General features: G+C 40.3%; 1 protein-coding gene across 1 annotated transcript in view; it reads left to right on the plus strand.

Annotated features, from left to right (window-relative positions):
* Positions 1–4,410: 4,410 nt before the first annotated feature.
* The window catches only part of GPR63 (G protein-coupled receptor 63), a 69,515-nt gene continuing 61,054 nt past the window's right edge, over positions 4,411–12,871 (plus strand). Inside the window, exon 1 of the mRNA XM_005892260.2 lies at positions 4,411–5,203. The gene's annotated coding sequence lies outside the window, so the exon portion shown is untranslated. The remainder of the gene's footprint in view (positions 5,204–12,871) is intronic.

Here is a 12,871-nt window from a genome sequence, read left to right on the forward strand (position 1 = left end):
ACTGATTGTTTCCCTGAGGAAGTTTGTAAACTTAATCCTCTGTTGTATTTCCTATTAGGTCTAGAGGCTTGATTAGATTCAGAGTCAGGCAAAAGGACCTTACAGTGGTTCTGGGTACTGATTTTGTCTTATCATGAATTACATGTCTGGGTGTTGGATTTTTTTTTTTTTTCCTTGTTCTTTCTTACTTAGTCGCTTCCTCTCTTTGGCAAGATTCAAAATTATGCTATATTTATTATCTTTGTCCAACCAAAAAAAAAAAAGTTGAGATTTACATAGACAAAATGACTAGGTGGAATACCAGTGCTTCTGAGTCTCTTGCATAGTCTGTATTTGAAGGAAGCTTTTCCTGCTTCATACACAAAGCGATTGACTGTACAAGGGAAAATGTGTAAGATATGAACACTTAGGGATTACTGAATGTAAAATTACAAAAAGCACATCATTAATTACTATATTTAGAAGCGAAGTTATTAAAAGTCAGGATGAAAATAGCTGAAATGTAATGAGTCATTTGCTAATTATTTAGCTTATGGATTTCCAATGCCATTTGCTTCCAGCTCTTTTCCTCTTCCTTAGGGAATTTTTGGTGGCATTTCACTGCCTTTTAACACCTCCAGAAACTACTGTATGCTGATAAGTAACCATAAATTGTACATGTGGAGAGACACATAAGAGATTATGACTCAGGATCCATGCTGTGTCATTGACTGAGATAAACAATGAGCGGATTGCACCAGAGTTGAAGATTTTTAGAGCAGAAAGTTAGAATTCTGATGACTATGTAGCATGTTATCTATTGCTTGGTAAAGAAATAGAAACATAAATCATAAGGTCAATGTTCTCACTGAAGAGATACAGTGTACCACCATGCTTCTCAGGTACTAGATGTGTTCAACTATGGGTCTAGCCCATGGGTTTGCAGCCACAACTGTACCTGGGCAGCTTTTAAACTCACTGATGCCTGGACTCTATCCCAGAACTGAGTCTGGGTCTCTGAGGGTGGCATCCGTATTTTGTAGAAACTCTTCAAGTGATTCTAATATGCAGCCAGGGCTGAAAATCTTCAGTCTAGCCAGCAAATAAGAGGTACCATTTGTAGGTCTTACTCTGTAAAAAACTGTGCTGGAGGGACTTCCCTGTGGTCCAGTGGTTAAGACTCTGTGCTCCCAATTCAGGGGGCCTGGGTCTGATCCCTGATTTGGGAACTAGATCCTACATGCCACAACTGAGAGCCTGCATGCCACACCTAAAAAAATCCTGCATGCTGCAACAAATATCTGGAGTGCTGCAACTAAGACCTGGAACAGCCAAAAAAAAAAAAAGTTGTGCTGAAATCTCTTGCACAGAAGGAAAACGACGCTTGAAGAGATGTTATTCATTCACTCTTTTGCTCTGAAGTGTTTCACACCATTCTGTCTGGATTCAGAACTATGGCTTTTGAAACCTTTTTGAAAGTGACCCCAAGCAAGACATGAAATTTACATCATAACTTAGAACACAGAAGATAATGAAACTAGTTTAACAAATAATCTTATTAAGTATGATGCACTCTGATATTTTTCATTTTGTTTAATTTAAAAAATACTGGTCAAGCAACTATTGAAGCCCATGCACCTAGAGACTGCTCCATAACAAGAGAATCCACCCCAATAAGAAGCCCGGACACCCCAACTAGAGAGTAGATCCCTGCTCACTGCCGCTCGAGAAAGCCCACGTGCAGCAAGGAAGACCCAGCACAGCCAAATAAATAAATAATTCTTAAAAAAAAAATACTGGTTAAAGTCTACTAAAATAATTTCATAATCTGCAGTTTGAAATACTCTCCTAAACCATGACAGTGCAGATTTCCTTACAGTCCAAATTTCCTTTCAGTCCAAACACATGGCAAGACCTTTTACCCATCAGTGCCTTCATTTTTTTCTTTTTTGGCTGTGTCGGGTCTTAATTTAGATATGCTGGCTCCAGTTCCCTGAGCAGGGGTCAAAGCCAGACCCCTTGCATTAGTCTGGGTCTGGAGTGCAGAGTCTTAGCCATTGGACCACCAGGGAAGTCTGTTTCTGCATTTTTTAAGGACCATCAAGTTGGTTCCTAGCTGAAAAGCATTTCCAAGACTACTTCAGCTCATTGCGTCTCTTATTTCAATGCCTATAGTTAACACAGACTCATCATGCCTTTCTGTACACTAACATGATACACTGTGATGCTCTGAAAATTTGTCCTATATCTTAGATGTGGTCATGTCTCCTTGACTAAATCTAACCTCTTGAGGGCAGTGATCATGTTATATGCTTTTGCTTCTTTACTTTGTGAAATATCTAGCACAGAGCAGGGCAGATCACAAACTAAAAACAGCCCTATGACCCCAGACAACCCAATCTCTGCTTTTAAATCTTCCTCCTTGAAATAAAGGGGAATGTTTTAGGTTAATCCTGAAGGTTCCTCCAGGTTTTTAAATCTATTTGTCTGGAATATCTATGAACTAATTCTATAAATACAAAAATGAAGGAAGAATACATTAAACATTTTTATCAGCAACCAAAGAGAAGTTCTTGTGTGGGAAGAAGGCTGAAATTATTTGGCATTTTTGATAGGCAAAATATAAACTCCTCCGTGCTATCTCTGAAAAGATAATGAAGAACTTATTGGAGTTTGGAAATGGAGTTGGGCCCTGTGTCACTTGGATACTGAAATGTGATTATTCATAGGCTTCATTTTTTTTTCAAGTTGAATGTATATTCATGGACTCTTATCTTATAATTGATTATATAATAACAAGGCTTAGCAATGAATGAGGGGTTGAGGGCATCTTGGAGGCAGAAGTAGCATGATTTAGGAAAAAAAATTATTGAATACAATTACAGCTTAAATATTGTTTGTTTGTTTTTTTTTTGCAAGTGGTTTGTTAATATTACTGAGGTCCTTCTGAGTGGCTTCTGAGGCCAAAGGATGTAACTGGTTGTGTCAATTACTTGTATTCTTCTGAACCAGAGGCTATAGGGAGAGAGGCAGAGAGGTAGGTGCTTTGTATGTGTGTGTGCTTTGGGGAATGGGACAGGTGGGGAACTGGTTGTCTATAGACTCTACCTGTTTAATTTTCATTTCATCTTTGTTAACAACAGTAAGTGTCCTTTGGGAAACCTCCTCTTTCCTGCTCAGCCCATGTGGTTTGCATGTATATTAGGGGGAAGGCACCCAATCTATCTCTCTTGACCTTTCTCAGCCATAGGCAAATGACGAAACCTGGCAGTGCATATTCAAGTCTGTGGTTTTAATGGTTAGTCCAGAGATGGGCAGAGGATCCAAGTGAGCCCAGGGAGACTCATTCCTTGGCTTGCTTTCTTGTTAATGAGACCAATTGCTAAGGACGTGGGAGGAGGAGAAAAGCCTGGGGCTGTAGGTTTAGGCCTTGATTAGAGAAGATAAAACCCGTGCAATGAAAGCACAACCATGATATGAAGAGAAATGAAGTCCCAACACTCTTTGAACTCCTGGAGAAAAAAGAAAAAGGATTCTAAAAAGCATTTTAATTTTTTTTTGCCAGTTCTACTCTTGGGATTTCAACCTTCTTCGCTGTAGGCTTTCAAAAACCAGTTTGATTCAGGTACCTATTACATCTAACTATCCTGACTAAACAAGACTTGATCATGAAACCAGTATAGCTTCACTCTTGCTCACTACTAACCTCCTCTCTCATCTTATCTTTGGCCTGACAGCACCATGTCTCCTGCTTTTATAAAGCCCCAAACTTGTTTCCTCTCCATCTGGTAAGAAAGTTTCCTCCAACCTTTTGTATATTGCTTCCCACAAGTTCACATGCGCTTGTTTCATAACTGCTGGTGGCAGGAGCGGAAGAAATGAGGTCCATCTCAGGCAACTGATTCCAGTGCCTTGGTGGAATTAGAAAATACCTCTCCCTGAGTTTCCCCTTGCCCCTATTCTTTGGAGACCAGGCTGGATCTGAATCTTGAATTGCCTGCCCACGGTCACCTCAGCCAGAGGACACTGTGAAGGGTACAAATGACACAAACTCAGGCCTCACAGTATTAAGAAGCAAGAGTTGGGAGTCAAGAGGTGAAAAACAAGCTCTCTGCTGCCACACCCACTGTTTCTGTGGTCTCTTCCTGGGGCATTGATAGCTGCTGATGCTGTGTCTCTGGGCATCCCCACACTGGGCACGGTCCATGTTGCTCTTAGCAGTAATCACAAATGTGGGTGAGAGCTGGAAAAACAGTTATCACTTGTCACTTGAAAGCATCATCGCCAGTATCATTTCGATCTTAAGGTGATATCTTTTCTGAGGGGCCTTCCAAGAATTCAGTTGGGTGCTCTTTACAGCCAGTCTTTGCTGTAAAGCAAAAAAGCCAGTGGTTCAAGAAGTCCAGTGGGAGGCCACCTGGCCATTGACTATTGGACGAGAACAGCGCACATAGTAAAGCAGAGCATTTAGCAAGTCTCCCATGCCACACATTAGTGACACGTTCAGGGGCCAGTCTAGGGGCCTCTGAAATCTTCAGTTATTTCAGTCTCCTGCGCTCTCAGGGCTGGGGTGAGACTCTCATCACTCTGTTGGAGATAGAGGAAGAAAAAGCAGGAAACACAGGACGAAACGCTATTCCAATGGGCAGTCGCCAGCGGCGCGCATGGGCTTTGGGGGCGTAGGTGTGCGCGGCGCCGCTGAGGGGGCGGGAAGACAGGACCCCAAAAAAGGATGGGAGAGGTTAGGAGAAGGGGTGAAGTTCTAACACAGTCGTGGGGCGCCAGCCAACGGCGAGGGCAGCCGGCCGGTGCCGGGTCCCAGCACTTGCCCTATTTTTGTCCAGGCGGAGCGGCGACCAGACCCTGCGGAGAGCGGGGGCGGCCCTCTCAGTCTTTGCGGTTCCTCCCCCTCTTGCCCTGCCTCCTCCCCCTGGCCGCCGTCCTAAAACGCGGCGGGCGCCTTTAAGAGGGAGCTCGGTTACCCTGGGGGCGGGAGCCCCTCGGCAGAGAGCGAGGCGGCGGCGCTCTCCGCGATGCTCCTCACTTTCTGCTCCTGCTCCCGCCGCCGCTGCCGCCACCCTCGCCTCCTCCTCCTCCGCCTCGAAGCGTCGTTTTCTGCAGCCGGGGAGAGAAGTGCTATGTCAGGAAAGTTCCGGGAGGGACTGGCTGGGGCCATGCTCCCCGGGCTCTCCTGCAGGCGCCCGCGCGCAGCTCTTTGTACGAGGTGAGGCGTGGGGTCCCCGGCCCCCCGGGGACAGGTAGCCGTCCGTGGGGAGCGCTTCGATTCGCCTAGGTGGGAAGGGTTGTGGGGTTGGGCGGAGTGTGAGGCGGGGGACGAGGCCGGTGAGACCGAAGTTGTGCCGGAGAAGCTTGGGTTTTCGGGAAGGTTTTTACAGCTGGACTCGAGGGATTTCGGCAGCCGGCGCCACACGGTGGGGCCCGGCCAGGACTCGGTGGCCCCGGGCCCCGCCTCGCCTCCCCTCCCGACGCCCCCTGCCCCGGCCCCTGCCCGCCCGAACCGTGAGGCCTTCGAGGAAAGCGCTCGGCTGCAGGTCGGCACCCAGTGCCGGGTTTGTCTCTGCCCGGCTCTCCCCTGGAGATGCTGCGAAGTGCTGGGAGTGAGAGGAAGGGGATGGAATCCTCCTGAACTTTTACACTGCGGGCTCCTCACTCCTTAGGGATGCAGTTCACCTGGTTTGCCCAAGTCGGAGGACTCCTTCCAGCTCCAGCAGTTCGGAGAGGTTGCCTTTTACATGTGGGTGAGCTTTCGGCGCTGTGGTCCGTCTCTCAGCTTTGATCGGGCTTCAGCATTGCATTGATTTTAGTCCTCATTCCTCCGCCCCTTTTAATTTTTTTTTTTTTTTTTTTTTAAGAAAAAAAATCCTGGAGGATTAGGGTGCTGAAATAAACAAGCAAACAAAACAACAAAACCCAACAATGTATTTTTATGAAATTTACCCCCAAGGCTGACTGAAATGTTCCAAGTGATCTTTTTAGTCCTCATGAAATATTTAGTCTTGATCTTAACACTTATGAAAGGCAGGTATCCCTGTAGTAGGATGCAGTATTTTTTTTGGTGGTGAGATGAGGTTTAAAGCATGTTTTGTTAAAGAAGGATTTTTTTGTTTATTGGTGAATTTGGTTTTCATTATATCTTAAATTAAGAAGACTCCAACTAATTTTAGGAGTAGTATTTCTAAGAATCTGAAGCAAAACCACATATTTCTTGCATAATCCTTCTTGCTTCAGGCAATTTTACTCTTGGATACAGTATGTAATAGATGTAATTATTTGATGAAACCTAATATATAAGTTCATTTATTGCCCAAATGGCTAAGTTTCTTTTTTCATGTATCCTGTGGGTAAAGGAAGCCCATTTTCTCACATTGCCAGTTCTCTTCCACCCCTGTCTATCCCTGTTTCTGTCTTCTTCACTCACATTCTATACATCCGATGTCATATGTAGATCACAGGTGCTGATGGCAAGTCCCTATACTTTGTAAAGTGTTGAATAGCCAGATTTTAGTGATGTAATTGATTGTATCCAGATTATTTTGAAAAATAAAAATAGAATGTGAAAGCTTTAAAGAAAAGTGTCATGAAGTATTTTAAATTCTCAGGTATATGCTTTACATGTAACTTGTGTGTAGAAAAATGTACTGCAGAAATAGGGGGTATGGTAGGAGACAACTTTACTTGTAGTGGGGAAGTTTTGAAAGAAAATCATTCTAGAATAAACATTAATATAACTTTTTGTTTGGGATATAGATTTTCATTTCTGAGCACAGTTTTGTCACTCTGCTGTCAAATATGTTAAAACCTTGAAAAAAGAACTCTTCATCTCAAGCATTTTCTGAAAATTTGTAGCAAACTGAGCATTCTTGGAAAAATTTTGCTTAGAAAAAGTCACATACTTAAAACCCACACTGCAGTTACTATTTTGCCTTAAGTTTTCTGGACTCCAGGCAAGAAAATACTGCATTCAGAAAGAATTGGGGGTTCTAAGGTGGGTGTGACTTATTTCCTAGAACTGTGTGGATTAATATGAGTACCTTGAGATTTGGTATGTGATTTATTTGATTGAGATGATGGTTTTGTGAATTTTCTTTTTGAAACTAAATGTGTATTCACATATATATCACATATACATGTCACAAAATTCTTATCTATCTATAGATGTGGATATTCATATATTTCTGCATCTCTTTATATCTATAAGAGGGTAAACTGTTCAGGGACTCAGTAATACTCCTGCACTAAGAATGGCAGATCTAAAAGATGAGAAACTGAACATGTTTCTGGCTAGGGCTTGTCATTGATTTTAGCAATTTTCATCAGTATCAGATAAGTTAAAAGATACTGTGTTTTCCAGCATGTTCTTGTTCTCATACCAGGCTTGAGCCAGGGAGCCATATTCCAGTGGTCCTAACTCCGTATTTTTAAAATGGACTGAGTTATCATACAATTGGTTGATTGGATCAGGCATTTCTTAAGCTTCAGTAATTTATCTTCAGTAGAGGAATCCTGGCAAAATTTAGCTTGTCAATATAGTGTTTTCTTCTTCTAATTACTTTCAAGTATTCCCTGTTGGTCTGGGACTTAGAGTGTAAACCTCAATAGCATGGGAGATAAACCTTGGGTCAGTTTTGGTGCCCTAGTTTGTGAAGTGATGTCTTGAATATTTGATATGAGAGAGATACCCATTTATACTTGGGAAAATGATACATTTGATACAGTGCTCCAATCTCAATAAACAAAACTTCGGAATATTTCTTACATTTTCCACAGCTGAAGCTGCTGCATCTCAGCATATATATGAAAATTAGAAATGAAATGATTTTTTAGACATTTTTTTCACTTGCTGGGCATTTACCAGAAATGAGTTTATATTTGCTGCAAGTTTCCTTTACTTTGTTGCTTGTGGCAATTTTTTCTTTTTCCTTATTTTTTTTTGCTACTGTGATGTGTATCAGAGAAGGCAATGGCAACCACTCCAGTACTCTTGCCTGGGAAATCCCTGGCAAGAGTACTGGTAGGCTACAGTCTATGGGGTTGGGAAGAGTCGGACACAACTGAGTGACTTCACTTTCACTTTTCACTTTCATGCACTGGAGGAGGAAATGGCAACCCACTCCAGTATTCTTGCCTGGAGAGTCCCAGGGACAGGAGCCTGGTGGGCTGCCATCTATGGGGTCGCACAGAGTCGGACACGACTGATGTGACTTAGCAGCAGTGATGTGTATATTTAGGATGAGTTCTTAGTGTTTACTTGAAATGGACAGTGCTGTGTTTCACAGAGTTTACTTTGTGTATTTTCAGCTTAAAAATAACATTTGAAATGTTTGACTATACGTGTGAGATCACAGACTTTCAGAATGATGGGATCTTGGTCCATTACAGTTTCAGTTTCCTGGGAATTTTCTGTTTAAGGTCAGACGCGGCCCTGATTTGAACTGGATGATCTACAAAATAGGTACTTTTGCAACCACAAAATGTGGAGAACATTCCAAATAATTTGCAATGTGGGTAGCCCAACATGCTTTAGTGTTTAGTTGGCTTGAGGCAGTGTGCCATGCTTGTAAAAAATGGTTTTTGAAGCTGACAGCAAGCTGTTTCATTCTTTGAGTTTGACACTTAGGATAAAGTGCCTTTTAGCCTCTGTGCCAGTAAATATGGACAGGATTGGTATTATTAATAAAAGTACTTTTGTTCCCATTTCTGTATAATAGATTCAGAAAACTCAAGCATGAAATAGCTTAATATACTAGGAAACTCATTCATGTTAATTCAAAATGTAATGAAGGTTTGAGAAGGTTGGATTTTAACAGAGCTTTCAAGTCCTGGGCAAAAGAGTGTATATTTGCAGTTAGGAGGATCATCTAGTGGTCACTCTATTGAAATTAATAATGACATTATTATTAACAGTATTTCCTTTGAGTGATAAACCTCCCAGGCCCAACTTTGATTAAAAACATCCCCACTGTGCCAATCACCTAGCATATATATTAATTGATTCTTAATCATTTGAAACCCTCATGTGTCATTGTTGTCATAAGCTTTAGGTACCTTTGGTTTTTTACTGAAGCTTCTTGATTAACTTCTTTTCTATCAATTGATGGAGCCCAGTCTACATCATTAAAGCTGCTTTTTTTTGGCTGTGTTGGATCTTCTATTAGTAGTTGCAGTAGGTAGGTTTAGTTGCCTTGGGGCAAGAGGGATCTTAATTCCCAGACCAGGGATTGAATCTGTGTCCCCTTTATTGGAAGGGGGATTCTTAATCACTGGACCACCAGGGAAGCCCCTTCATTAAAGCATTTTAAAATATGTTACACAATTTTTTTTTTTTTAAACATGAAAATGTCTAAGGATTTGCTTTGGGGAGGGAGTGCAGCAGAAGTGACATGATTCATTTCTATATTGTAGCTCTTACCTTCCAAAGGAAGGCGTTTTCACCTCTTCCTTTTTATTTTAAGCAAAAACAAATGCATAGGTAATTTTAGAGAAAGAACATTTGCAGGCATTTAAAGATGCTTGAAGTTTCAATCAAAATAAGGGTTTCAGCTCTGAGTTACCTAAGAATAAGTCAACGTCTGCACCAGGTGTTCATTACAGTTTCTGGCTGAGTGTCTGCTGCTGATCTAAGTTGGGATCCTGGGAAGCTATAGATTCAAAGAGTTGAGATGAAAAGGGGCTAATTCCAGGCATAGCATCTATTGCCTTCCAGAGCAAAAAATATTTGCCTGAGTGTCTACTTCTAATAAAATCAACTTTTCATCATTTTAGCTTGTTTTTTCCATTTCCTCCAGGCTATAAATGAAATATGGTGTTTTCATTTTTGATTAACCTTCCACTTCTAAAGTTTCACACTGTTCAGGACTAGCTTTTAAGACTCTGAGCTTGTTCCTAGCAGTACTTTCTAAATGTTTTCCTTTCTTTTGAATTATTGAGTTCTTTAATGATACATTATGAGTTTTGAATTTAAGGTTCCTCCATCTTCCTTAATAGGCCTTGGTTAATTTACTTCTACTTAAAGGTGCACTGATGTTGGTCACTTCTCATTTTTGTGTCTATATTTCATGTATAGTTGCTCTTATAAGGTTTCAAATCTTTATTCTTTATTCGTATGTGTGAAAAATTTAGAAAATCCAGACAGGCCAAAAAAGGAAAAGAGGAATTACACCTATTAACATTTTGATATATATTTTATGTGCATAAAGAAAAAACTTTCATTTTCTTAAAATGATACTTACTATTTTGTTTCTTTTAAACTTTCATACAAAGATGAATCACATCCCATATCATAGAATGATCTTCTGTAGCATGTTTTGAGTACTAAATAGTATTTTGTTCTATGGATGTATCATATTTTATTGGAGATATGCTATAATATCAGGCAGTTTTTCCTTTTTTAAAATTGCTGATATATAGCAGTAAATATCTTAAAGCTCAGTTTTTGTATATATCTATGGTTATTCCCTTTGAGTAAAACCCTAAAAGTAGAATTTTGGGATAGGGATAAAGGACACTGATGTTTTTCATTGACCTCAAGGCATTTTATTAGTCCCAATATAAAATCTGTAGAGTTCATCATAGCTTTCCTTGATTACCTTCTACGGTCTTTTTGGTTAGTCTAATATGAAAGACTCAAATCAGATTGCATTTGAACTCAGACCTGACTGACTAGGGCTTTATCCAAGGTAAATAATGCTAAGTATAATATTTACAAAAACTCAGCTATAAGGTACAGCCTCAACACCAAACCATCCAATAGTGCCCAGTTATAGCTATAAAGGCTATTTCCACCTAAACAGGAATAGCAGTTGATAGCATGCCCTGAGAATTCTCTCTTATTCTTAAAAAAAAATTTTTTTTAACATATTTGTTTGACTGTGCTAGGTCTTAGCTGTGGCATGCAGGATCTTCACTCTTCTTCATTGCACCATGTGGGATTTAGTTCTCTGACCAGGGATTGAACTCCAGTCCCCTATGTTAGGGCATGGATTTTTAGCCACTGCACCACCAAGGACATCCCTCTCTTCACTGTCAGTCTCCTTACTACATTACCATCTGAACTACTGACCATGTACACTGATGTATCCATAATTGCTGTATGGTAGAGTAATTAAATATTGTTTCTTATATAGCCATCTCTAAGATTTTAATGATTCTATTTTCTACCCTTTGCTGCCAACAGATAGACTCCTAATGTCCTCTGTGTGTTTATATCTCTATATCTGTATTTTATATATTTATCTCTTTCTCGCTCTCTGTCAATAATACAGAACTTCATCATAGCCAGAAATTACCTTTTGAAATCAGATAAGTGTCCCTCTGACTAACACAAAAACATAGTTACTCCTGGGAACAATTTAAAGGATATAAAATGGGCAAAAGCTAAGAAAAGGACTTGTGTGAAAAACTCACAGATTGATAGTTTAATGTAGAGAGAAATTCTCTTCTTCATTTTTATGACTAAAGTTATCTTTAGCTGTCAGACATGACCCTAATGATGGCAGAATGGCATTTGTATTTTCATGTACCTTTTTCATTTTTAGAATTTAGTTCTGGCTGTAAAAAGGAAACAGAAAATAAACACACACACACACTCCCAAACATATTTTCTGGGTCAGCTGTTCTTTTTTCAGATATTGTCTTCTCCACTGTGTGGAGACCATGCATGTCCTTTCCTCCTTTTTCTAAGTCATGCCGAGCTTCTCTGTCCCCTTTTTAGTGTTAGTGGCTCAGTGTGTCCAATTCTTTGTGGCTCCATGGGTTGTAGCTTCCCGGGCTTTGTGACCCCAGGGACTGTAGCCCGCCAGGCTCCTCTGTCCATGGGATTCCCCAGGCAAGAATACTGGAGTTGGTTGCCATTTCCTTCTCCAGGGGATCTTTCTGACCCAGGAATTGAACCCAGGTCTCCAGCATTGCAGGCAGTTTCTTTACCTACTGGGTGCTTACCTGTTTTAGCATTTCAGAATAAATTTTTTGTTTAGATGAGTTATTGTTATGTGTTGTTATTATACTCAGTTTTTCCCTTTCACTCTTTGTGGTATAGATATGTGTATGCATTTTTGGTTGTAATGAATGGTTATTAATAAAAAAATAAGGAGTTCGAGAATCTCAGCATTTATATTTCTGAGATATATTTATATTTATATTTATAGCTGTGGGTTAGCTATAAAAACTTAGACACAGTGGTAAAGTGAAGTCAAATACAAAAATGACTGAAGTAATAAACTTGATTACCTTTGGGTAATTATTTCATTCATCAGGTCATAAAACTAAGCTTTTAATATTTTCTGTGTTCCTTTTATGATATAACTTTTCTTTTGCATTCCAAGTTTTAAAACCTTTTCATCCTACTAATTTCTCTCATCTTGCATAAGGACCCACCAGAATAGAAATGATCTCTGAGGCTCATATAACAGAATCTCATTCTGGTGAGATCTTTGCTCTTATCTGGATTCTAGGTTGGAATACAATTTTAGGAAAAGATCCTTCAGGTAATTTTTTTTAAGTGGATAGACAGGGAAGACTCACATGAAAAGCCTTGTTGCATAGCATAAAGCATCCATTTGCTTTGTGGCCCTTGTAGAAAGGAAATTTTCTGTTTGTCTAATATAAACTTGAGACTTGGAGTGATCACTGCATTGAATGCTGTCCTTCCCAGTGTCTATGTTAAATTCTTATTCTATTCAGTTCCAACATAATCAATATTCTGCATATAAGAGGAACTTTCACATTTGTTTCATTAGCCATTAGATAAACTCTATATTTGCATCATTCTAGGGCAGTGGTTCTTGCCATTATGAAATCTGTATTGAATTCACCCACATGGCACAGCTGTAAAGAATCCACCTGCCAATACAGGAGAGGTAAGAGACATGGGTTC

This window comes from Bos mutus, chromosome 9 (assembly GCF_027580195.1).
Source record: "Bos mutus isolate GX-2022 chromosome 9, NWIPB_WYAK_1.1, whole genome shotgun sequence".
Classification (NCBI taxonomy): Eukaryota; Metazoa; Chordata; class Mammalia; order Artiodactyla; family Bovidae; genus Bos; species Bos mutus.